The sequence below is a fragment of the Dendrobates tinctorius genome, unplaced genomic scaffold (assembly GCF_039654945.1).
Source record: "Dendrobates tinctorius isolate UK_male_01 unplaced genomic scaffold, ASM3965494v1 ptg000065l, whole genome shotgun sequence".
Lineage (NCBI taxonomy): Eukaryota > Metazoa > Chordata > Amphibia > Anura > Dendrobatidae > Dendrobates > Dendrobates tinctorius.
In genome coordinates, this window is record NW_027361733.1 from 7,667,342 (window position 1) to 7,693,788 (window position 26,447).

The window sequence follows — 26,447 nt, forward strand, 5'->3', positions numbered from 1 at the left end:
TTGTATATTCTTTGATTTACACCCAGCCAATCCTCACAGCGCAGATAGATTTAACCTACCTGTGCGTGATAAGCAGATGAAACAAACCTACTCCCTGCTGTGTTGTCCTGGCAGAGAACGCACAACTAAGTGCCAAGGACAAAGAGGGAAGTTTAGACAGGTTCTGGGTGGGTGCGCTGCAGGGCATGGGCGGTAAGGCTGCCATTACATATGTGTGCATATGTGCTGCACAGTCATCGCATGTTCATATAGGGCACTTTTACTGCTCAGCATATAGAATGACAGTAATATGGGGTCTGTGTGGCTGCACTGACAGATGGGTGCCGTCAACTCTCTCATGGTCACATCACTGTGTTGGTGCTTTTTATAGTCTATGCATGCCGTGTTGGGGTTGCACAGGGGGCACCCAGATACTCATTTGCACTTTGCCAAGGCTGACTACATTCATGTCTTCTTAGATTACTTCTTTGTACTCCACTAAAGCAACTTCCGGAATGTACATGACTTGCTGTAAGGGGGTTTTCACATCTTCAGTGTTCTTGTAGAAGTGCCATCCAGTGGAGCCAAAGCAAAAGTTCCTCTACAAAATTCTCTTCTCGGCACCATCACAGAAGTAAAATCCTATTATTATAAGTAGAAATAACTGTGACTCAGGGCCACTGCGTGATTAGACTACAGGTCACTTGGACATAAGGGACAATACAGTCTGTCTTAGTTGAGGTTGCACTGTCAGATCTTGCTGTGTAAAGTCTAGACCAGAGTTATGTCACCCGCCTGGACTGCCACCATGGAATTTGGAATTTGTGATTGACACATGATGTAAGGAGATGGACAGAGTACAGAGTTATGTCACCCTCAGCACTAATATAAGTCATTGTCATTAAACACAAATTATGCCAAAATTAAATATCGATGATGCCACACAACTCTGGGGACTGATCTTGACCAGACGACGCTGCCGCTTGTGGCAAACCAAAGATCTACCGTGACTCTCAAAAATGGGAAAATTAGTCATTCATGGCCATATGTCCGCCATTACAGCTCCCACATGTGTTGTCGTCCAACTTTTTTCCCCAGTGCTCTTTCTATGTCACTACATAATGTAGTTTAAAGAGATTTTCAGAGATCGTTCCAGACTGAGCGCATAGTACTGGGGGGCCGCAGTTCTGGTCAGCATCACTTCTTCCAGGCCTCTCACTATATATTATCATAGAATAGTAGAGTTGGAAGGGAACTCCTGGTTCATCTGGTCCAACCCCCTGCTCAAAGCAGGATTCACTAAATCATCCCAGACAGATGTCTGTCCATCCTCTGTTTGAAGACTTCTATTGAAGTGTAACTCACCACCTCTCGTGGCAGCCTGTTTCACTCATTGCTCACTCTGTCAAAAAGTTTTTTCTAATATCTAATTTGTGTCTCCTCCCATTCAGTTTCATCCCATTGCTTCTAGTCTTTCCTTGCGCAAATGAGAATAAAGATGATCCTTCTACAATGTGACAGCCCTTGAGATATTTGTAGACAGCTATTAAGTCTCCTCTCAGATTTTTTTTTTTGCAAGCTAAACATTCCCAAATCCCGTAACCATTCCTCGTAGGACATAGTTTGCAAACCGGTCACCATTCTGGTCGCTCTTCTCTGAACTTGCTTCAGTTTGTTGATGTCTTTTTGTAAAATGTGGTGCCCAAAACTGGACTCCGTATTCCAGATGAGGTCTGACCAAAGAGGAGTAGAGGGCAATAATGACTTCACATAATCTAGACTGCATGCTACTGTTAATACATCCTAGAATTGTATTTGCCTTTTTTGCTGCTGCATCACACTGTTGACTCATGTTCAGTTATGATCTATTAGTATACCCGTCTTTTTCACATGTGCTGTTGCTTAGACCTATTCCTCCCATTCTGCATATGCTTTTTTCATTTTTATTGCCCAGATGTAGTACTTTGCATTTTTCCCTGTTAAAAACCATACTGTTAGTTGCTGCCCACTGTTCCAGTTTATTTAAATCTTTTTGAATCCTCTCTCTCTTTGTTCTCTATTATTAGTTATCACTCCTAGCTTTGTGTCATCTGCAAATTTAATCAGTGTACCCTCAATTCCTTCATCTAAATCATTGATAAAGATGTTGATCAATACAGGGCCCAGGACAGAACACTGTGGTACCCCACTTGAGACATTCTTCTAACTGGATGTGCAGCCACTCTTTGAGTCAGATCACTAAGCCAGTTATGAATCCACCTTACAGTTGCTTTGTCCATTCCATACTTAGTAATTTTTTTCAATAAGGATGGTGTGAGATACTTTGTCAAATGCTTTGCTGAAGTCAAGATATACTATATCTACAGCATTTCCCTGATCCACCCAGTCAGTAATTCTGTCATAGAAGGAAATTAAGTTAGTCTGACATGACTTATTAGTTAAAAACACATGCTGACTCTGGTTAATCACTTGATTCTTATCCAGGTATTTACATACATGTTTAATAATTTGTTCAAAGATCTGTCCTGGTATAGAAGTCAGACCCTGGGTCCACCTTCTTCCCCTTTTTGAAGATAAGAGCAAATGTTGTTCCTCTCCGTTCTTCTGGCACTTCTCATGTTCTCCAAGAATTTTCAAAGATAATGGAGAGTGGTTCAAAAATGTATTCTGCTATCTCCTTCAGTAATCTGGGGTGTAATTCATCTGGACCTGGAGATTTGAATTAATTTATGTTAGCTAAGTGTTTCCTCACTATCTTTCTGTTTATAGATATCCTGGATTCTTCTATTCCTTAATAGGACAGATGCAAAATAGGAATTTAAAAGTTCGACCTTCTCAACATCCTTTCTCACCATTTCATCATTTTTACCCTGTAAAAATCCTATAGCCTTTTCTTTTACTTTTGACATATCCCCAAAATCCTTTTTTATTGCTTTTGACGTCTCTTGCAAGCCTTACTTCATTGTCAGCTTTAGTTAATCTGATTTGTGCCTGCAGGTTCTGCAGACCGCATTATATTATTCTTTAGATATGACTCCCTCGTTCCATTTTTATTAGTTAGGGGTTAACTGAATGCTTATTCTTCCCGATCCCCCATGTACATGGACACACATCTCAGCCAAGCGGCATATGTTGTGAATAGGGAAGAAAGCCCCCCTCATGCAACTTTGATGGCAGTCAGCCGAAACAATGTTTAGCCAATTCTTTGTCAGGCAGCTAACTTGCCAGACTCTTCCATACAAAGGAGTGCTTACGCTGAGGAGCCCTCCTGGGTTCTGTATGAGAAAGCCACTGCCGGACATCCCTGCCAGCGGCTTCTCTTCAAGAACAAAAGGATCAGCATCTGGAATTGGACCTGACAGATCCTTAAAACTACTCCTATATCATCTGTTTAGGCCCCCCATATACATTAAACTGACAGCCGAACCAGTTGATATTGACATCACTGGCGTGCATACTACTACATGGTAAGCCTATCATGTAACTAGCCACTCTGATACTTCCTGCTGAGGCCAAGCAAAGAGCTCATGGGGAACAAAGCACAGGAGCAAGAGAGGATCAGGTATACTGGACGGGGTTGCTTTTTTAAAGGAAGACCAACTATATCACCGGTGGTCCTTCTCAGAGATAGTAATGCTAAATGCAGGGGTTGTATATACCCCAAGGTTGGGGGGTAGTTACCATATTCTGTGAGCTTGAGCTATTATTATGGCTGTCACTATTATGGGAGCACCAGGGTGTGTCACTTATTATGGGGGCATTTGGAGGGGGCTTCTATGTACTGGGGATTTCTAGATTCTAAGGAATCTCTTATACTAATGGCAGCCAGACTGAGCAGAGGAGTATAGCGAAATTAAGGATTAGAGTTTAGTAGATTTAACTCTTCATTTCCTATGGTCATAAAATCTAGCAGGACGTCAATAAGAACCTGAGCATCTGCGGAGGCCAAGATAATTATCAAGTATTATAGGCTAATTACAGCCATCTTACACCGAGTGATTCCTCAGGGCAAATCTGTTCATTTTTATGGAACCATCACCCTGAATTCAACTTTTCCCCTCTCTCCCACCCTTGTTTAGAGGCAGAGTCTGTAATTAATGCTTGCATCACTGCCTCCTCTATGCACCATGTACCGCTCCTCTGTGCCATGTACATCACCGCTTCTCTATGATATGTACAATATCAATGACAGAATCTGAATATGGTGCAGATACCGGGCACAGTGAAGCACATGTCACAGAGGAGCTGTACATGGGACAGGTACAGGGCACAGTGATGCACATGGCACAGAGGAGCTGTACATGGGACAGGTACAGGGCACAGTGATGCACATGGCACAGAGGAGCTGTACGGGGGGCAGATACAGGGCACAGTGATGCACATGGCAGAGGAGCTGTACGTGGGGCAGATACAGGGCACAGTGATGCACATGGCACAGAGGAGCTGTACTGGGGCAGATACAGGGCACAGTGATGCACATGGCACAGAGGAGCTGTACGGGGGGCAGATACAGGGCACAGTGATGTACATGGCACAGAGGAGCTGTACGTGGGGCAGATACAGGGCACAGTTATGTACATGGCACGGAGGAGCTGTACGGGGGGCAGATACAGGGCACAGTGATGCACATGGCACAGAGGAGCTGTACGGGGGGCAGATACAGGGCACAGTGATGCACATGGCACAGAGGAGCTGTACATGGGGCAGATACAGGGCACAGTGATGCACATGGCACAGAGGAGCTGTACATGGGGCAGATACAGGGCACAGTGATGTACATGGCACAGAGGAGCTGTACGTGGGGCAGATACAGGGCACAGTTATGTACATGGCACGGAGGAGCTGTACGGGGGGGCAGATACAGGGCACAGTGATGCACATGGCACGGAGGAGCTGTACGGGGGGCAGATACAGGGCACAGTGATGCACATGGCACAGAGGAGCTGTACGGGGGGCAGATACAGGGCACAGTGATGCACATGGCACAGAGGAGCTGTACGGGGGGCAGATACAGGGCACAGTGATGCACATGGCACAGAGGAGCTGTACATGGGGCAGATACAGGGCACAGTGATGTACATGGCACAGAGGAGCTGTACGTGGGGCAGATACAGGGCACAGTTATGCACATGGCACAGAGGAGCTGTACATGGGGCAGATACAGGGCACAGTGATGTACATGGCACAGAGGAGCTGTACGGGGGGCAGATACAGGGCACAGTGATGCACATGGCACAGAGGAGCTGTACGGGGGGCAGATACAGGGCACAGTGATGCACATGGCACAGAGGAGCTGTACATGGGGCAGATACAGGGCACAGTGATGTACATGGCACAGAGGAGCTGTACGTGGGGCAGATACAGGGCACAGTTATGTACATGGCGAAAATGTCCGGCACAGTGATGCAAATGGCACAGAGGAGCTGTACAGTACATGGGACAGATACAGGGCACTGTGATGCACATGGCACAGAGGAGCTGTACATGGGGCAAATACCCGGCATAGTGATGCATATGGCACAGAGAAGCTGTACATGGGGCAAATACTGTGCACAGTGATGTACATTGTGCAGATACAGGGCACAGTAATGTACATGGCACAGAGGAGCTGTACATGGGGCCAATATACCAGGCTCATGTTGTATATAAGGAGGCTGTGTGGGGGCTCAGACTGTATAATAGGGAGGCTGTGTGTGGGGAATCATGCTGTATATAGAGAGGCTGTGTGGGGGCTCAGGCTGTATATAGGGAGGCTGTGTGGGGGCTCATGCCGTATATAGAGAGGCTGTGTGGGGAATCATGCTGTATATAGGAAGGCTGTGTGGGGCTCATGCTGTATATAGAGAGGTTGTGTGGGGGCTCATGCCGTATATAGAGAGGCTGTGTGGGGGCTCATGCTGTATATAGGGAGGCTGTGTGGGGGCTCATGCTGTATATAGGGAGGCTGTGTGGGGCTCATGCTGTATATAGAGAGGTTGTGTGGGGGCTCATGCTGTATATAGGGAGGCTGTGTGTGGGGCTCATGCTGTATATAGAGAGGCTGTGTGGGGGCTCATGCTGTATATAGAGAGGCTGTGTGGGGGCTCATGCCGTATATAGAGAGGCTGTGTGGGGCTCATGCCGTATATAGAGAGGCTGTGTGGGGAATCATGCTGTATATAGGGAGGCTGTATGGGGGCTCATGCTGTATATAGGGAGGCTGTGTAGGGGTTCAGGCTGTATATAGAGAGGCTGTGTGGGGGCTCATGCCGTATATAGAGAGGTTGTGTGGGGGCTCATGCTGTATATAGAGAGGTTGTGTGGGGGCTCATGCTGTATATGGGGAGGCTGTGTGGGGCTCATGCTGTATATAGAGAGGTTGTGTGGGGGCTCATGCTGTATATAGGGAGGCTGTGTGGGGGCTCATGCTGTATATAGAGAGGCTGTGTGGGGGCTCAGGCTGTATATAGGGAGGCTGTGTGGGGGCTCATGCCGTATATAGAGAGGCTGTGTGGGGCTCATGCTGTATACAGAGAGGTTGTGTGGGGGCTCAGACTGTATATAGGGAGGCTGTGTGGGGCTCATGCTGTATATAGGGAGGCTGTGTGGGGGCTCAGACTGTATAATAGGGAGGCTGCGTGGGGGCTCAGGCTGTATATAGGGAGGCTGTGTGGGGGCTCATGCCGTATATAGAGAGGCTGTGTGGGGGCTCAGGCTGTATATAGGGAGGCTGTGTGGGGCTTATGCCGTATATAGAGGCGCTGTGTGAGGGCTCATGCTGTATATAGAGAGGCTGTGTGGGGGCTCAGGCTGTATATAGGGAGGCTGTGTGGGGGCTCATGCCGTATATAGAGAGGCTGTGGGGGATCAGGCTGTATATAGGGAGGCTGTGTGGGGCTCATGCCGTATATAGAGAGGCTGTGTGAGGGTTCATGCTGTATATAGAGAGGCTGTGTGGGGGCTCATGCTGTATATAGGGAGGCTGTGTGGGGGCTCAGGCTGTATAATAGGGAGGCTGTGTGGGGGCTCAGGCTGTATAATAGGGAGGCTGTGTGGGGGCTCATGCTGTATGTAACAGGATGTCAGTATTAAGTATCAATGCTCAATATTAAGCGATATTATAAATATAAGATAGTAGTAATATGTTAATATTAATATTGAGCAGAATTTCCACCTGTTGGTTCGACCCTACATAACAGACACAGTCTCTCCTGTGGCCCTTTCATAAAAATTAATTGTCCACCCCTGATCAATCCTATAGATTGTATATAACCAATTTTCACCGGATGACACCTTTAACATCTCATATTGGAGGAAATGTCATCATCGTTCTCAGCCCAGGGAAACCATTCGATTGTGAAGATGTACCGCATATAGATGACAAATTGGGAAGAAAAAGAGAATGTACGATCTAGTAATCGCTATGGATGGAATATTGGCCAAGAGCATGACTGAAGGATGCTGCACACTTAGCCATGTCCATACAATGGTGCTTGATGCATGAAGGATTGCAACTAGAAGTTCCCAATGCAAAATCCAAACCGATTCCCTAACCAGAGTGAAGAAGTGGTCATTCTAGTCACCGACCACTTCTGCTAGATCCGTGTACTCAATCCTTCAGAGCTCAATGTTTACCATCTGTCAGCCAACGTATGCGGCCTCTGAATCAGATTATTACAACATCCTTGTCACTCCTGATTTCTCAACTTTCGTGGATCCAGAATATTTTTCTTTTTGTTGTAGATCATATGATGTAACGCAGAACATCTCATTTCACAATACTGGAAAGGCACACACAGAAAAAATCAGCTTAATCCTGGAAAATCAGCCTCTCAGATCTCCAACTGTGTGGTCACCAATGGTAAGGAGAACTGAATGACCTTCCTGCTGACTTCTCCCATGGAGAGTAATATATGAATTGTGACTTACACCAATCCATTTGTTACATGCGAGGCTGAACCCCAGCCACACACATTATATATGACCCTGCCATCTCCAATCAACGGCCACCAACACAAATCATTAAATGGGTTTGAACTCATGTGACCCCAGCACAATGAGGAACAAATTAGTGGAGAAACCAGAATGGTGAATCTGGGCCTAAGTTTTCATTATGACTACACTATATATAGGACCTATCCGCATCTAGTTTGAAAGTGGGGCCCAAAAGCTCCTCGCTGATGGCGGCATTACAATAATGTCCCATTCTTGAGATAATGTGGGGATAATGTGGCATTTATCTTTTCATAACGCAGATTTCTTGGAAAGATGGCTGACAACGGTTGTCCACGTTTGACAATACAGATCCATGTAATGAAGGTCTCACGGAGCCCCCCATAATGATGAGGTTATTGGCTTGTTAGTCAGGGTTTATAAGGAATGGACATTATCTGGATCGGACAGTTACGTGAGGAGTATTCTTCATGAGTGATCGTGAGTAACAGGACCTGACTCCAGTGAGCTCATCCTCCTTTCTAGATAAGCGATAAGTGGCTTTCAGTGTTATGGAAGAACTGGTTTCGACAGCCTCGGCGACCCATTTTGGGGAGGTAGGGTGCATTAAGGAGAGCTGGGATGATTTTGACCAAGCTCAGTCTTGTTCTTGTACATGAGTCATGTTTTATAGAAGTGACATGGCACAGAGTGGCAGGGAACACGTCTGGAAATGGGTGTAGTGCTCTGTGCCCCTGGGTGATGATAAGCAATTAATCTGAGTAATGTCCTCATGGCTGGAGCATTATGGCTGCTGACAGGAGCTCACAGGGTGCCGCAAAGGGTTTAGGTCTTTTGGAATATGAAAAATAAGTCACCAAATCCAAACAAACATCAGAACAGGTCCCCTTAATTTACCATTGACCACCTCATTGTCCTAGATCAACTGGGAATATAAAAGCCATGCATTTGGTTTTAGGAAGTCAGGGAAAAACCTGATAATCTTCCTCCCCAGTGGGAACTGTATAGTCTACCTCACCCATCTTTCCTAGGAGTAGATTTACAGAATACCACCACAATTTTTTTTAAACAATTTGACAAGGGAACTATGGATAAATATATGGACTGCTATTCAGGCGTCTAAGAAAGCTGAGAGATCTTCCTCTCCGGAAGCCATGTTGGTTACATGAGATGTGACAGAGGAGGACGACTCAAGGACGGCTATTACCGTACAGCGTGAGGTTTGGCTGCAGGCCTCCAACGTACCAGTCCTCCCAGTCCGATTCAACCATATAAAGTGATTCATTGTTATTACGGGGAACACAGGAGCACACGGGGAGAGACAATAGGGGCTTGTGTGAACCCTGACAACACACCCACGCCAAAACAACACCGTCCTCATCAAGCGTCGCTGTGTGGGCACAACCTGGTAAATGTGAGCCAGTTTACAACGCAACGCTGCATGAGAGACACCCCGATAAGACAAAGCTCCAGGGTCCAACTACCCGATTCATTAGTGAAAAACGAACGGTCACCGTGAATGTCCCAGTTTTGGACACCCTTCCCCCATGTATAATATGCATTCTGTAACAGAAATAACCTCTCCGTGCACAGACGTGGCTTGGTGTGAGCGTATACACAGCAGACAATCCGAAAAAGCAGATCTGCAGTGTAAAGTATGGGGGATGGATAGAGCATAGAATATATATAAGATCAGACAGGAGGCAGACTTCTGTCTACAATAGACTGATCATACACATCCTCTAACAGCAGAGCAAAAAGCTGCCAGCTCGATATTAGTATGAGACTGTAGAGGAGTCTCCAGATCTAGGACTGTCGCATAAAAAAACAGATAAAACAGGATACACAGGAAAGGTGGCATATACAGGTGCTTATCACAAAATTAAAATATCAAAAAGTTAATTTTAGTTCTTCAATACAAAAAGTGTAACTCATTATATAGAGTCATTACAGAGTGATCTATTTCACGTGTTTATTTCTGTTAATATTGATGATTATGGCTTACAGCCAATGAAAACCCAAAAGTCATTATCTCAGTAAATTAGAATAATTAAAAAAAAACACATGCAAAAGTTTCCTAAGCATTTAAAAGGGTCCCTTAGTCTGTTCCAGTAGGCTCTACAATCATGGGGAAGACTGATGACTTGACAGATGTCCAGAAGGCAGTCATTGACACACTCCACAAGGAGGGGAAGCCACAAAAGGTCATTGCTAAAGGAGCTGGCTGTGCACAGAGTGCGTATCCAAGCATTTTAATGGAAAGTTGAGTGGAAGGAAAAAGTGTGGGAGACAAGCAACTGGGATAACCGCAGCCTTGAAAGGATTGTTAAGAAAAGGCCATTAAAAATTTTGGGGAGATTCACAAGGAGTGGACTGCTGCTGGAGTCATTGCTTCACGAGCCACCACACACAGACGTATCCAGGACATGGGCTACAAGTGACGCATTCCTTGTGTCAAGCCACTCATGACCAATAGACAACACTAGAAGCGTCTTACCTGGGCCAGGGAGAAAAGAACTGGACTGTTGCTCAGTGGTCCAAGGTGTTGTTTTCAGATGAAAGTAAATTTTGCATTTCATTTGGAAATCAAGGTCCCAGAGTCTGGAGGAAGAGTGGAGAGGCCACAATCCAAGCTGCTTGCGGTCTAGTGTGAAGTTTCCACAATCAGTGATGGTTTGGGGAGCCATGTCATCTGCTGGTGTAGGTCCACTGTGTTTATCAAGATCAAAGTTAGCGCAGCCGTCTACCAGGACATTTTACAGCACTTCATGCTTCCCTCTGCCGACAAGCTTTTTGGAGATGGAAATTTCATTCTCCAGCAGGACTTGGCACCTGTCCACACTGCCAAAAGTACCAATACCTGGTTTACAAACAACAGTATCACTGTGCTTGATTTTCCAGCAAACTCGGCTGACCTTAACCCCATAGAGAATCTATGACATATTGTCAAGAGGAAGATGAGACACCAGACCCAACAACGCAGAGGAGCTGAAGGCTGCTATCAAAGCAACCTGGGCTTCCATAACACCTCAGCAGTGCCACAGGCTGATCGCCTCCATGCCACGCCGCATTGATGCAGTAATTGATGCAAAAGGAGCCCCGACCAAGTAATGAGTGCATTTACTGAACATACATTTCAGTAGGACAACATTTCGGATTTTAAAATCAATTTTCAAGCTGGTGTTATAAAGTATTCTAATTTACTGAGACAATATATGAGTTTCACTTTTTGTATTGAAGAACTGAAATAAATTAACTTTTTGAGTTAGTTTTGTGAGATGTACCCTTATCTGATTGCAGGGGCATTTATTCAGACTGGCCTATCGCCTCAACACATTAACCTAACCTATCCCTGTGTGGCAGAGCCAAAAATTTTACCATAACCAGGTTCCCAGCATCATGTTCCCACATGCTTTATGCATCCATTAGCCCTCTGTGTCTGTACTGTTACACACTTAACATTATGGCTGGTCCATACAAGCAGGGCAACTGTTACCACCCACCTTTCGTGTCTACCTCTTTCCTCATAGACTGTAAGCTTGCGAGCAGGGCCCTCACTCCTCTTGGTATTTGTTATAATCTACTGTATGTGATTATTGTTATGCTGTAATGTCTATTGTCTGTACAAATCCCCTCTGAAATGTAAAGTGCTGCGGAATATGTCGGCGCTATAAAAATAAAATTTATTATTATTATTATCTGATCACTATTCATGAGATTGGGGGGGGGGGGGTCTTAAATTTCCATGTTTGTATGGAGTGCTATTGAGCATGTGCGTCCATTGCTCCATTCAGGAGAGCTGGTCGCACATGCTCAGTACTGCTCCATTTGCACACAGGATTTTGGACTCTCCGAACTGCTGAACCTCCAGTAATCAATGTCTATTCACCAGAGAGGTGAAAAATGTTATATAAAAGACAACCCCTTTAACCTCTTGTACGATGCAAGTCTGGAACTGGTGTGTATGGAGCGGGCTGGGAAGCAGAGTCCACCTCATTCATGGCAGATGACGGCTATGCTATACAGCCAGCTTCTGCCTGTAAGAACCAGGGTGTAGCTGAGTTCCAGTTCATGGCTATCAACCTCTTAGATGGCACAGTCATTCTCTGACCGTGGCATTTATAGTGTAGGACCCAGGGGCACACAATTTCACGCACCCATAGCTCCCCCACAATGGGTTGTCATATCATCTGAAGACCTGCTTAAAGGGAATCTGTCACCCCTTTTTTGAGATATCATATAAGGATATCATTCAATTGTGTGTCACATAAGGATTCTCTTAGTACTTTTGCTTCCCCCTGACCCCGCACCTTTCATGCATTAATACCTTTTTTATATCGGTTCAGATGTATGTACATTGCCGCGGTCCGGTCCGATGGGTGGGGCTTATTCGCCTGCTCCCCCCTCCCTGTCTTGAGCTACGTATTTCTTCTTTCTTCTTCCTGTGTTTACGTATTGTTTCATGCGCCGGTATTTTTCCCTGCGTCTATGACCCGGAAGTCTTCATATGCATATGGATACTTCAGAGTCATAGACGCAGGGAAAAATATAAAATACCAGCGCATGCGCAGAAGCGATTATATGCTTTGCCCACAGTTTGGCAAAGCATACTGCGCAAGCGCCGGAGGCCTTTGCAATGCGCAAGTGCTGAAACAATACGTGAACGCAGGAAGAAGTAAAAATGCGTAGAGCAAGACAGGGAGGGGGGAAGCAGGCGAATAAGCCCCGCCCATCGGACCGGACCATGGCAATTGACATACATCTGAACAGATAAAAAAAAAGAGGTATTTATGCATGAAAATTCGGGGTCAGGGGGAAGCAAAAGTACTAAGAGAATCCTTATGTGACACACAATTGAATAATATCATTATATGATATCTCAAAAAAGGGGTGACAGATTCCCTTTAAGAACCCCGTTTCTAGCATGAATGTGCTATATTCAGTAAAACCCATGCTGTGAATGTAAGGTTTTCTATTTCCTGCGTTACAGCTGTATTGGAGTACATAGTAAAGGCCATCAGACGGTCACAGGTTCAAGAACGTTCTTAAAAATATTTAAAACAAAAATTGGATCACCCCCTTTTCTTCCATTATAAATAAAGATATATACTGTACATACACACATCTATCCTGAAATATCAGTAAAAATATCCTCCTTCCACGCTAAAAACAAGGCCTCACAATCTCTCAATAGAAGAAAAAAAAAAGTTAGGGGTCTTGAAAAATGGTGACAAATTTTTTTCACCACTAAAAAAAGATTAAAAAAAATAATGGACAAGTTTGGGATTGTCGCAGCTGTACTGATGTGGTGAATCAGGACACCAGGTCATTGTTTACCACACTATAAAAGCAAGATGGTCCATCAGGGGTTAAGTTTTTTTTTTTTTTTTTAAATTTACACAGGCAGATAAACTACCCATAGGGAACACAGGCTTATCGACACTCATTTATTTTCATATACACTAATTGGGAAGAGGGTTTGTATGAACGGTTGTTCAGCTTCTGTCAGCCACTTGACAGCACTGTCAACACCACAAATGCTTCAGTAAACGTCCTATACCAATAAGGGTTCGTGGTCACGATCTGGAAGTAGCAGAGCTTTGGGCGAAGCACATGTCCGCTGTGTCAGCTCTAATCTATTGAACGTAGGTGAATCTGCGTGTGTTCACTGAACCGTGCGGATCACCACGTCTATGGATGAGATTTCAGTCTCCGCAAGAGAAATGGACATGCTGCGGTTTGGAGAGAGCCGCGGGCGTCTGTGGATGCATAGTGGGCATGGGATTTCTAGAAATCCCATCCATTTTGCTGTATCATCTGGACGCTGCACAAGTACGTAGCATCCAACCCGCAGCAACTCCGGATCGTGGGCACATACCCGAAGGGCTCATTCACACGTCAGTTTTTCTAGTAAGAGTTTTATCACTGATAGAACTTGTACACATTATAGTCTACGCGGCTGTTTGTTGTCCGTGTATTTTTGTGGGTCGAATGGTCTACACAATCACGAAGGTCATGTTCCATCTTGGGACTCGCATAGGCAAGTGTTCGTGTCCGTGAAAAAACGAAAAACCAATGTGAGACAGCACTCTGATACCATCCGTGTTCTGTCTGTTCAGTCTGTTTGTTCACTATGAGAAGCTTGATAAACCTCCAATTTTCTTCATTATTTTACCTGAGAAAAAACGATGGAATATATGAATATTCATGCATGAAGGTTTAGGCTCACAGTGAGTTTTTGATGTTTCAGATTTCCTGCACCCATTAGGTAATTTATGTAACTTGTGTTTTTTTTACATGCGATTTTGTTAGTATGTCATGTTTTAAATAAAGCTGCTTTGTTTTTGATACTTCCTGGTATTTGGCTTTGACAAAACTTTATTGATACACTTAGGGACGGATTACACGAATTTTTGACGCATTGCCGCACTAAACATAAATTTGCTTTTTTTCACCTGCAAATTTTCCACATCTTATGACGTCTACGGGGAAAAACCGCACATAAATCTCACCGAACCCACAAGAGAAAGTGACATGTTGCGGATTTCTATGAATCCCATCCACTTTTCTTGAACTGTAAGATGTTGCGTTTTTGATGCAGAAGACTACACAGCATGGTGGGCACACAGCCTGACAGTCTCTATCCATCCCAGAGGTTGGAGGCCAAAACATCACTCCTAGGACTAGTCCCGTATGAACTTTCAGACCCTCCTGGGATTGGAGCCAATTATTTGGTCTACCCTCCCTGCATATAAGAAGTGATTGGTTTTGGATGTGTCATCTCCACAGTATTTTTCCAAACATGTATCACATCTCGGTTACAATGAACAGGCGTGCCGTCATGTTCTATATCTGGCAACCAGGAAATTATTAACGTTGTTTAGGTGGTTTTAGAGGACTAATAAAACAGAATCCTCCTCCCAAGAGGGGAGAAGATCTCCCGGCAATGGGAGGATCTGTGCGAAAGCCGCAGTACAATGGTAACAGCTGCCTGTATGTTATGGAAGGACACAGATGTAACTACGCCAAAATGGTGCTAATTCACAGCATCTAAGCTCATACTGTGTGCTGAACCACTGTATCTAAGCCTTTAATGTGCAATACCGGCTGCTGAGCTGCAGTATCTAATCCTAAATTGTAATACTCTCTGCTAAGTCACTATATCTAAGGCCATACAGTCTGCTGAGCTACTGTATCTAAGCCTATAATGGGCAATACTGTTTTCTGAACCTTCTGCAGTCTGCTGAATAGTAATATTCTCCGCTAAGCCGCTGTATCTAAACCCATTCTGTCTGCTGAACCACTGTATCTAACCATAAAATGTGTAATACTGTGTGCTGAGTTACTGTATCTAAACCAATAATGTGTCAAACTGTTTGCGGAGATGCTGTATCTAAGCATATGAATTGTAATGCTTTGCTAATTGCTGTATCTGAGCCAGTCGTGTAATATTGTCTATTGAGCGGTGGTATCTAAATCTACTGAGAAGCTGTATTTAAATCTGCAGTGTGTGATACACTCTGCTAATCTGCTGTATCTAAACCTGTCAGGTGTGATACAATCTACTGGCTCTAGTCCTATCAAGTGTTATACTGCGTCCTCTGCTGCTGCATCTAAGCCCATCATATGTGGAACTGCCTGCTGAGCTGCTTTATCATCCTTTCAGTTTGGTTAGCTGTTGTATATAGGTCCACCACCTGTGATACTGTGCAACTGTATCCAAGTATATTATGTGTGATACACCTTGCTCAGCCACTGTAGCTAAACCTGTCCGGGATGATACGATCTGCTGAGCCTTTACTGAATTCTAAAATTTATATTAATGTCTGCTGAGTTGCTGTATCTGAGCTTATTATGTGATACAATCAAATGAGCCATTGTATCCAAGGTCAACGTGTATGTCTGCTGAGCTGCTGTATCTAAGCCCATCATGCAGGATGCACAACTCTACAGCACATTGATCTGCAGGTAATGGGTCAGTGAGGAGCATCAGGTGACAAGACATTGCACAGATTTTCTTCATGCCTTCGCGGCTCATGTAGCCGGGCACCGACCTCGTTCCATATTCTCCCTTACGGGGGATATCTTGAGTGTATCCAGATGCCAGTTATGGGATCAGTTCCATATTTCACGTCTGTTTTGTATGAATAAACTATGGCCCTGTGCATTTTACTGTATTAACCCGTTAGATCTGGGCATTCTTTCCACGGGTGGGAAGTTATTCCACAACAACACACGGAATGACTCCCATCATCCTCGCCATCTATTCTCCCCACGTAACAAAGCATCACGCCCATCATTCCTGTCCTCACAAGATCAGAATTTCCCATTCAACACCTGTGCAGAACTACAAAGTAACCTGAATTAATAAAAAAACAAAAACTGAGTATAGAGAGCCAATGGCGAGACTCCGCCAGAGCCCACGGCGAGACACCCTGCGAGAGCCCACGGCGAGACACCCTGCGAGAGCCCACGGCGAGACACCCTGCGAGAGCCCACGGCGAGACACCCTGCGAGAGCCCACGGCGAGACACCCTGCGAGAGCCAACGGCGAGAAGTCATACAACTTTCTTGACCTTGCGATTCAATTCATCAATATTTAAGATCTCTGCTTGCTCTCATTGAACAGAAACATTCAGTTTTACATTCTGTGTAGATTTACTGTTCACAGCTGAGGGTTTGTTACAATTGAATCCAGTCAAGACAATCCTCTGGCCTCCACTGATACTTTAACCTGCACCGATACGTAGAAACTATCAGCACAGGAGATATGATTAAAGGGAACTAGCCATCTTCGAAATGCTTGCCTGGCGATATTCGGGCCTCCCATATAAGTGAATGGAGAGAGCCGCATCCTGCATGTACGCTGCCAACACACCATTGCCAGTCATCCAGTAGCAGAAATAACGTTTGTGTTACCAAGTGGCTAAGTTTCCCCTGACACGCTCATGTTGAAGTCTTTGGCTATGTGGACATGGAGTCTTTTTGGTGAATTTTCAGAGCACACTGAAAACTCCAGTTTTTTGAGATTTGTTGAGTTTCCACTCCAAAAACTCTTTGAAAAAATACATATAGCGGATAAGGAGAAACATCACGTCCTACCTATATCCAAGAATCCAACAGGTTTAGATTTTTGCGACGGTAATGTCGTTGTCGCGTTAGGTCGCGTCGCCTCATGATTAGGCGCGTAGTTGCGGTGCGACAATATAACCTGAATGTCGCCATTACACTCTGATGATTTTTCTCGCCTTCCTGCAGTCAGATGAATGGCAGTTACTTACAGAAGCAGACATTTATGCGGCGCATGAAACCACCCTGAGAAAGTTTTAGGACTTTACCCTCCAGAACAATAAGCCTAATTTACAGAAAACCCCTAATTCTACAGGCTTCATATACAGCCACAATACATATAGACACGTGGTCTCCGGCGGCTGACATATCGCAGGTGAGCTGTGGATTCACCTGCCATCGCTCCGTGTGTTGACTCCCATGCAGGAGATGTGACCAGATCTAACGATCGGTGGACAGTGTGATCAGTAGGGAGTGTCACGCCGTCTTCCTGTGGCATGCCCTGGGGACTGGCACAGAACTCACATCAAAATCACACACAGTGGTTAACCATGACCGTGGTAATGACTGAAACATACACTCAGTGACTGGAAGAAAAACATTGCCAAGCAAAGCTCAGTGTATGACAATGATGATCAGCCGGGAACAACCTGGACATACACAATCCTCAGCGAGCAGAACAGCAGCAGAACAGAGTGCCCTTCCATAGAAAAAATAGTTATATACTGGGGATACCCAGGTTATACCAGCATGCTCCATATCACTATATACAGAAGATGTATAACTTATACCAGCTGTACATATATAATTATATACAGGAGATACCCAGGTTATACCAGCATGCTCCCTATCACTATATACAGAAGATGTATAACTTATACCAGCTGTACATATATAATTATATACAGGAGATACCCAGGTTATACCAGCATGCTCCCTATCACTATATACAGAAGTTGTATAACTTATACCAGCTGTACATATATAATTATATACAGGAGATACCCAGGTTATACCAGAATGCTGCATATCACTATATACAGAAGTTGTATAACTTATACCAGCTGTACATATATAATTATATACAGGAGATACCCAGGTTATACCAGAATGCTGCATATCACTATATACAGAAGATGTATAACTTATACCAGCTGTACATATATAATTATATACAGGATATACCCAGGTTATACCAGCATGCTCCATATCACTATATACAGAATATGTATAACTAATACCAGCTGTACATATATAATTATATACAAGATATACCCAGGTTATACCAGCATGCTCCATATCACTATATACAGAAGATGTATAACTTATACCAGCTGTACATATATCATTATATACAGGATATACCCAGGTTATACCAGCATGCTCCATATCACTATATACAGAAGATGTATAACTCATACCAGCTGTACATATATAATTATATACAGGATATACCCTGGTTATACCAGCATGCTCCCTATCACTATATACAGAAGATGTATAACTTATACCAGCTGTACATATATAATTATAACAGAACATACCCAGGTTACACCAGCATGCTCCATATCACTATATACAGAAGATGTTTATCTTATACCAGCTGTACATATATAATTATATACAGAATATACCCAGGTTATACCAGCATGTTCCATATCACTATATACAGAAAATGTATAACTTATACCAGCTGTACATATATAATTATATACAGGATATACCCAGGTTATACCAGCATGTTCCATATCACTATATACAGAAAATGTATAACTTATACCAGCTGTACATATATAATTATATACAGAATATACCCAGGTTATACCAGCATGTTCCATATCACTATATACAGAAAATGTATAACTTATACCAGCTGTACATATACCATTATATACAGAATATACCCAGGTTATACCAGCATGCTCCATATCACTATATACAGAAGATGTATAACTTATACCAGCTGTACATATATAATTATATACAGAACATACCCAGGTTACACCAGCATGCTCCATATCACTATATACAGAAGATGTATAACGTATACCAGCTGTACATATATAATTATATACAGGAGATACCCAGGTTATACCAGCATGCTCCATATCACTATATACAGAAGATGCATAACTAATACCAGCTGTGCATATATAATTATATACAGGATATACCCAGGTTATACCAGCATGCTCCATATCACTATATACAGAAGATGTATAATTTATACCAGCTGTACATATATAATTATATACAGGAGATACCCAGGTTATACCAGCATGCTCCATATCACTATATACAGAAGATGTATAATTTATACCAGCTGTACATATATAATTATATACAGGAGATACCCAGGTTATACCAGCATGCTCCATATCACTATATACAGAAGATGTATAATTTATACCAGCTGTACATATATAATTATATACAGGAGATACCCAGGTTATGCCAGCATGCTCCATATCACTATATACAGAAGCTGTATAACGTATACCAGCTGTACATATATAATTATATACAGAATATACCCAGGTTATACCAGCAAGCTCCATGTCACTATATACAGAAGATGTATAAATTATACCAGCTGTACATATATAATTATATACAGGATATACCCAAGTTATACCAGCATGCTTCATATCACTATATACAGAAGATGTATAACGTATACCAGCTGTACATATATAATTATATACAAGAGATACTCAAGTTATACCAGCAAGCTCCATGTCACTATATACAGAAGATGCATAACTAATACCAGCTGTACATATATAATTATATACAGGATATACTCAGGTTATACCAGCAAGCTCCATGTCACTATATACAGAAGTATAATTTATACCAGCTGTACATATATAATTATATACAGAACATACCCAGGTTATACCAGCATGCTCCATATCACTATATACAGAAGATGTATAACTTATACCAGCTGTACATATATAATTATATACAGAATATACCCAGGCTATACCAGCATGCTCCATATCACTATATACAGAAGATGTATAACTTATAGAAGCTGTACATACATAATTATATACAGAACATACCCAGGTTACACCAGCATGCTCCATATCACTATATACAGAAGATGTATAACTTATACCAGCTGTACATACATAATTATATACAGAACATACCCAGGTTATACCAGCATGCTCCATATCACTATATACAGAAGATGTATACCTTATACCAGCTGTACATATATAATTATATACAGGAGATACCCAGGTTACACCAGCATGTTCCATATCACTATATACAGAAGATGTATATCTTATAGCAGCTGTACATATATAATTATATACAGGATATACCCAGGTTATACCAGCATGCTCCATATCACTATATACAGAAGATGTATAACTTATACCAGCTGTACATACATAATTATATACAGGCTATACCCAGGTTATACCAGCATGTTCCATATCACTATATACAGAAGATGTATAACTTATACCAGCTGTATGTATATATTTATATGCTGGAGATACCCAGGTTATACCAGCATGCTCCATATCACTATATACAGAAGATATAGAACTTATACCAGCTGTACAACATATATAATTATATACAGAACATACCCAGGTTACACCAGCATGCTCCATATCACTATAAACAGAAGATGTATATCTTATACCAGCTGTATATATATATATAATTATATACAGGATATACCCAGGTTATACCAGCATGCTCCATATCACTATATACAGAAGATGTATAACTATACCAGCTGTACATATATAATTATATACAGGAGATACCCAGGTTATACCAGCATGCTCCATACCACTATATACAGAAGATGTATAACTTATACCAGCTGTACATATATAATTATATACAGGATATACCCAGGTTATACCAGCATGCTCCATATCACTATATACAGAAGATGTATAACTTATACCAGCTATACATATATAATTATATACAGGAGATACCCAGGTTATACCAGCATGCTCCATATCACTATATACAGAAGATGTATAACTTATACCAGCTGTACATATATCATTATATACAGGAGATACCCAGGTTATACCAGCATGCTCCATATCACTATATACAGAAGATGTATAACTTATACCAGCTGTACATATATAATTATATACAGGATATACCCAGGTTATACCAGTATGCCCCATATCACTATATACAGAAGATGTATATCTTATACCAGCTGTACATATATCATTATATACAGGATATACCCAGGTTGTACCTGCATGCTCCATATCACTATATACAGAAGATGTATAATTTATACCAGCTGTACATATATAATTATATACAGGAGATACCCAGGTTATACCAACATGCTCCATGTCACTATATACAGAAGATGTATAACTAATACCAGCTGTACATATATAATTATATACAGGAGATACCCAGGTTATACCAGCATGCTCCATATCACTATATACAGAAGATGTATAACGTATACCAGCTGTACATATATAATTATATACAGAATATACCCAGGTTATACCAGCAAGCTCCATGTCACTATATACAGAAGATGTATAAATTATACCAGCTGTACATACAGTGGGGCAAAAAAGTATTTAGTCAGTCAGCAATAGTGCAAGTTCCACCACTTAAAAAGATGAGAGGCGTCTGTAATTTACATCATAGGTAGACCTCAACTATGGGAGACAAACTGAGAAAAAAAAAATCCAGAAAATCACATTGTCTGTTTTTTTTTCATTTTATTTGCATATTATGGTGGAAAATAAGTATTTGGTCAGAAAAAAAATTTCATCTCAATACTTTGTGATATATCCTTTGTTGGCAATGACAGAGGTCAAAAGTTTTCTGTAAGTCTTCACAAGGTTGCCACACACTGTTGTTGGTATGTTGGCCCATTCCTCCATGCAGATCTCCTCTAGAGCAGTGATGTTTTTGGCTTTTCGCTTGGCAACACGGACTTTCAACTCCCTCCAAAGGTTTTCTATAGGGTTGAGATCTGGAGACTGGCTAGGCCACTCCAGGACCTTGAAATGCTTCTTACGAAGCCACTCCTTCGTTGCCCTGGTGGTGTGCTTTGGATCATTGTCATGTTGAAAGACCCAGCCACGTTTCATCTTCAATGCCCTTGCTGCTGGAAGGAAGTTTGCACTCAAAATCTCACGATACATGGCCCCATTCATTCTTTCATGTACCCGGATCAGTCGTCCTGGCCCCTTTGCAGAGAAACAGCCCCAAAGCATGATGTTTCCACCACCATGCTTTACAGTAGGTATGGTGTTTGATGGATGCAACTCAGTATTCTTTTTCCTCCAAACACGACAAGTTGTGTTTCTACCAAACAGTTCCAGTTTGGTTTCATCAGACCATAGGACATTCTCCCAAAACTCCTCTGGATCATCCAAATGCTCTCTAGCAAACTTCAGACGGGCCCGGACATGTACAGGCTTAAGCAGTGGGACACGTCTGGCACTGCAGGATCTGAGTCCATGGTGGCGTAGTGTGTTACTTATGGTAGGCCTTGTTACATTGATCCCAGCTCTCTGCAGTTCATTCACTAGGTCCCCCCGCGTGGTTCTGGGATTTTTGCTCACCGTTCTTGTGATCATTCTGACCCCACGGGGTGGGATTTTGCGTGGAGCACCAGATCGAGGGAGATTATCAGTGGTCTTGTATGTCTTCCATTTTCTAATTATTGCTCCCACAGTTGATTTCTTCACTCCAAGCTGGTTGGCTATTGCAGATTCAGTCTTCCCAGCCTGGTGCAGGGCTACAATTTTGTTTCTGGTGTCCTTTGACAGCTCTTTGGTCTTCACCATAGTGGAGTTTGGAGTCAGACTGTTTGAGGGTGTGCACAGGTGTCTTTTTATACTGATAACAAGTTTAAACAGGTGCCATTACTACAGGTAATGAGTGGAGGAAAGAGGAGACTCTTAAAGAAGAAGTTACAGGTCTGTGAGAGCCAGAAATCTTGATTGCTTGTTTCTGACCAAATACTTATTTTCCACCATAATATGCAAATAAAATGAAAAAAAACCAGACAATGTGATTTTCTGGATTTTTTTTTCTCAGTTTGTCTCCCATAGTTGAGGTTTACCTATGATGTAAATTACAGACGCCTCTCATCTTTTTAAGTGGTGGAACTTGCACTATTGCTGACTGACTAAATACTTTTTTTCCCCACTGTATATAATTATATACAGGATATACCCAGGTTATACCAGCATGCTCCATATCACTATATACAGAAGACGTATAACGTATACCAGCTGTACATATATAATTATATACAAGAGATACCCAGGTTATACCAGCATGCTCCATATCACTATATACAGAAGAAGTATAATTTATACCAGCTGTACATATATAATTATATACAGGATATACTCCGGTTATACCAGCAAGCTCCATATCACTATATACAGAAGTATAATTTATACCAGCTGTACATATATAATTATATACAGAATATACCCAGGTTACACCAGCATGCTCCATATCACTATATACAGAAGATGTATACCTTATACCAGCTGTACATATATAATTATATACAGGAGATACCCAGGTTACACCAGCATGTTCCATATCACTATATACAGAAGATGTATATCTTATAGCAGCTGTACATATATAATTATATACAGGATATACCCAGGTTATACCAGCATGCTCCATATCACTATATACAGAAGATGTATAACTTATACCAGCTGTACATACATAATTATATACAGGCTATACCCAGGTTATACCAGCATGTTCCATATCACTATATACAGAAGATGTATAACTTATACCAGCTGTATGTATATATTTATATGCTGGAGATACCCAGGTTATACCAGCATGCTCCATATCACTATATACAGAAGATATAGAACTTATACCAGCTGTACAACATATATAATTATATACAGAACATACCCAGGTTACACCAGCATGCTCCATATCACTATAAACAGAAGATGTATATCTTATACCAGCTGTATATATATAATTATATACAGGATATACCCAGGTTATACCAGCATGCTCCATATCACTATATACAGAAGATGTATAACTTATACCAGCTATACATATATAATTATATACAGGAGATACCCAGGTTATACCAGCATGCCCCATATCACTATATACAGAAGATGTATATCTTATACCAGCTGTACATATATCATTATATACAGGATATACCCAGGTTGTACCTGCATGCTCCATATCACTATATACAGAAGATGTATAATTTATACCAGCTGTACATATATAATTATATACAGGAGATACCCAGGTTATATCAACATGCTCCATGTCACTATATACAGAAGATGTATAACTAATACCAGCTGTACATATATAATTATATACAGGAGATACCCAGGTTATACCAGCATGCTCCATATCACTATATACAGAAGATGTATAACGTATACCAGCTGTACATATATAATTATATACAGAATATACCCAGGTTATACCAGCAAGCTCCATGTCACTATATACAGAAGTATAATTTATACCAGCTGTACATATATAATTATATACAGAACATACCCAGGTTACACCAGAATGCTCCATATCACTATATACAGAAGATGTATAACTTATACCAGCTGTACATATATAATTATATACAGGATATACCCAGGTTATACCAGCATGCTCCATATCACTATATACAGAAGATGTATAACGTATACCAGCTGTACATATATAATTATATACAAGAGATACCCAGGTTATACCAGCATGCTCCATATCACTATATACAGAAGAAGTATAATTTATACCAGCTGTACATATATAATTATATACAGGATATACTCAGGTTATACCAGCAAGCTCCATGTCACTATATACAGAAGTATAATTTATACCAGCTGTACATATATAATTATATACAGAACATACCCAGGTTACACCAGAATGCTCCATATCACTATATACAGAAGATGTATAACTTATAGCAGCTGTACATACATAATTATATACAGAACATACCCAGGTTATACCAGCATGCCCCATATCACTATATACAGAAGATAACTTATACCAGCTGTACATATATAATTATATACAGAATATACGCAGGTTATACCAGCATGTTCCATATCACTATATACAGAAGATGTATACCTTATACCAGCTGTACATATATAATTATATACAGGAGATACCCAGGTTACACCAGCATGTCCCATATCACTATATACAGAAGATGTATAACTTATACCAGCTGTACATATATAATTATATACAGGAGATACCCAGGTTATACCAGCATGCTCCATATCACTATATACAGAAGATGTATAACTTATACCAGCTATACATATATAATTATATACAGGAGATACCCAGGTTATACCAGCATGCCCCATATCACTATATACAGAAGATGTATATCTTATACCAGCTGTACATATATCATTTTATACAGGATATACCCAGGTTGTACCTGCATGCTCCATATCACTATATAGAGAAGATGTATAATTTATACCAGCTGTACATATATAATTATATACAGGAGATACCCAGGTTATACCAACATGCTCCATGTCACTATATACAGAAGATGTATAACTAATACCAGCTGTACATATATAATTATATACAGGAGATACCCAGGTTATACCAGCATGCTCCATATCACTATATACAGAAGATGTATAATGTATACCAGCTGTACATATATAATTATATACAGAATATACCCAGGTTATACCAGCAAGCTCCATGTCACTATATACAGAAGTATAATTTATACCAGCTGTACATATATAATTATATACAGAACATACCCAGGTTACACCAGAATGCTCCATATCACTATATACAGAAGATGTATAACTTATACCAGCTGTACATATATAATTATATACAGGAGATACCCAGGTTATGCCAGCAAGCTCCATATCACTATATACAGAAGATGTATAACGTATACCAGCTGTACATATATAATTATATACAGAACATACCCAGGTTACACCAGCATGCTCCATATCACTATATACAGAAGATGTATAACTATGTCACAAGACAATTGTGGCTTTCCAATAATATTATTTTCTCTATAAATGTGTTGTTGTGGTGTGTGGTTTCATCTTGTGATCTCCCTCCTGATAGCGGAGGGGCTGTGCGTGGCTCATACACCATCCCTGTAGTGACATCAGCACACATTGCCGTGTGTCATCAGTGGTGACAGCTGAGAGGTGACCTGTAGTCGGGACCACTCCAGCTCTGGTGGTGATAGCCCTGCAGGAAGCCATTTCATTTCTTTAGCTTTTTAATACCCTTCAGTTGGGCTGTAACGTTTTGGGAGAACGTGGTCATTCATACATAAAAGCAGTGACATCATAAGTGGATGGAGCATAGGCCTGATGACATCATGCTCGAGTCACAATGGAGTGGAATTGGAAGACCAATACTATTAAAGATCCACGATAGTTGGG

At 41.8% G+C, this 26,447-nt stretch overlaps 1 long non-coding RNA gene across 4 annotated transcripts in view; it reads right to left on the reverse strand.

Annotated features, from left to right (window-relative positions):
* Window positions 1–26,447, reverse strand: part of LOC141094704 (uncharacterized) — a 211,301-nt gene that overhangs the window by 14,487 nt on the left and 170,367 nt on the right. For 2 of the 4 annotated variants that reach the window (XR_012233154.1, XR_012233156.1), the window contains exon 4: window positions 12,867–14,086. The exons of the other annotated variants lie outside the window; for them this stretch is intronic. This is a non-coding gene — a long non-coding RNA (uncharacterized lncRNA). Of the gene's footprint in view, window positions 1–12,866; window positions 14,087–26,447 lie in introns of those variants that run through there. 4 annotated transcript variants of the gene reach the window in all.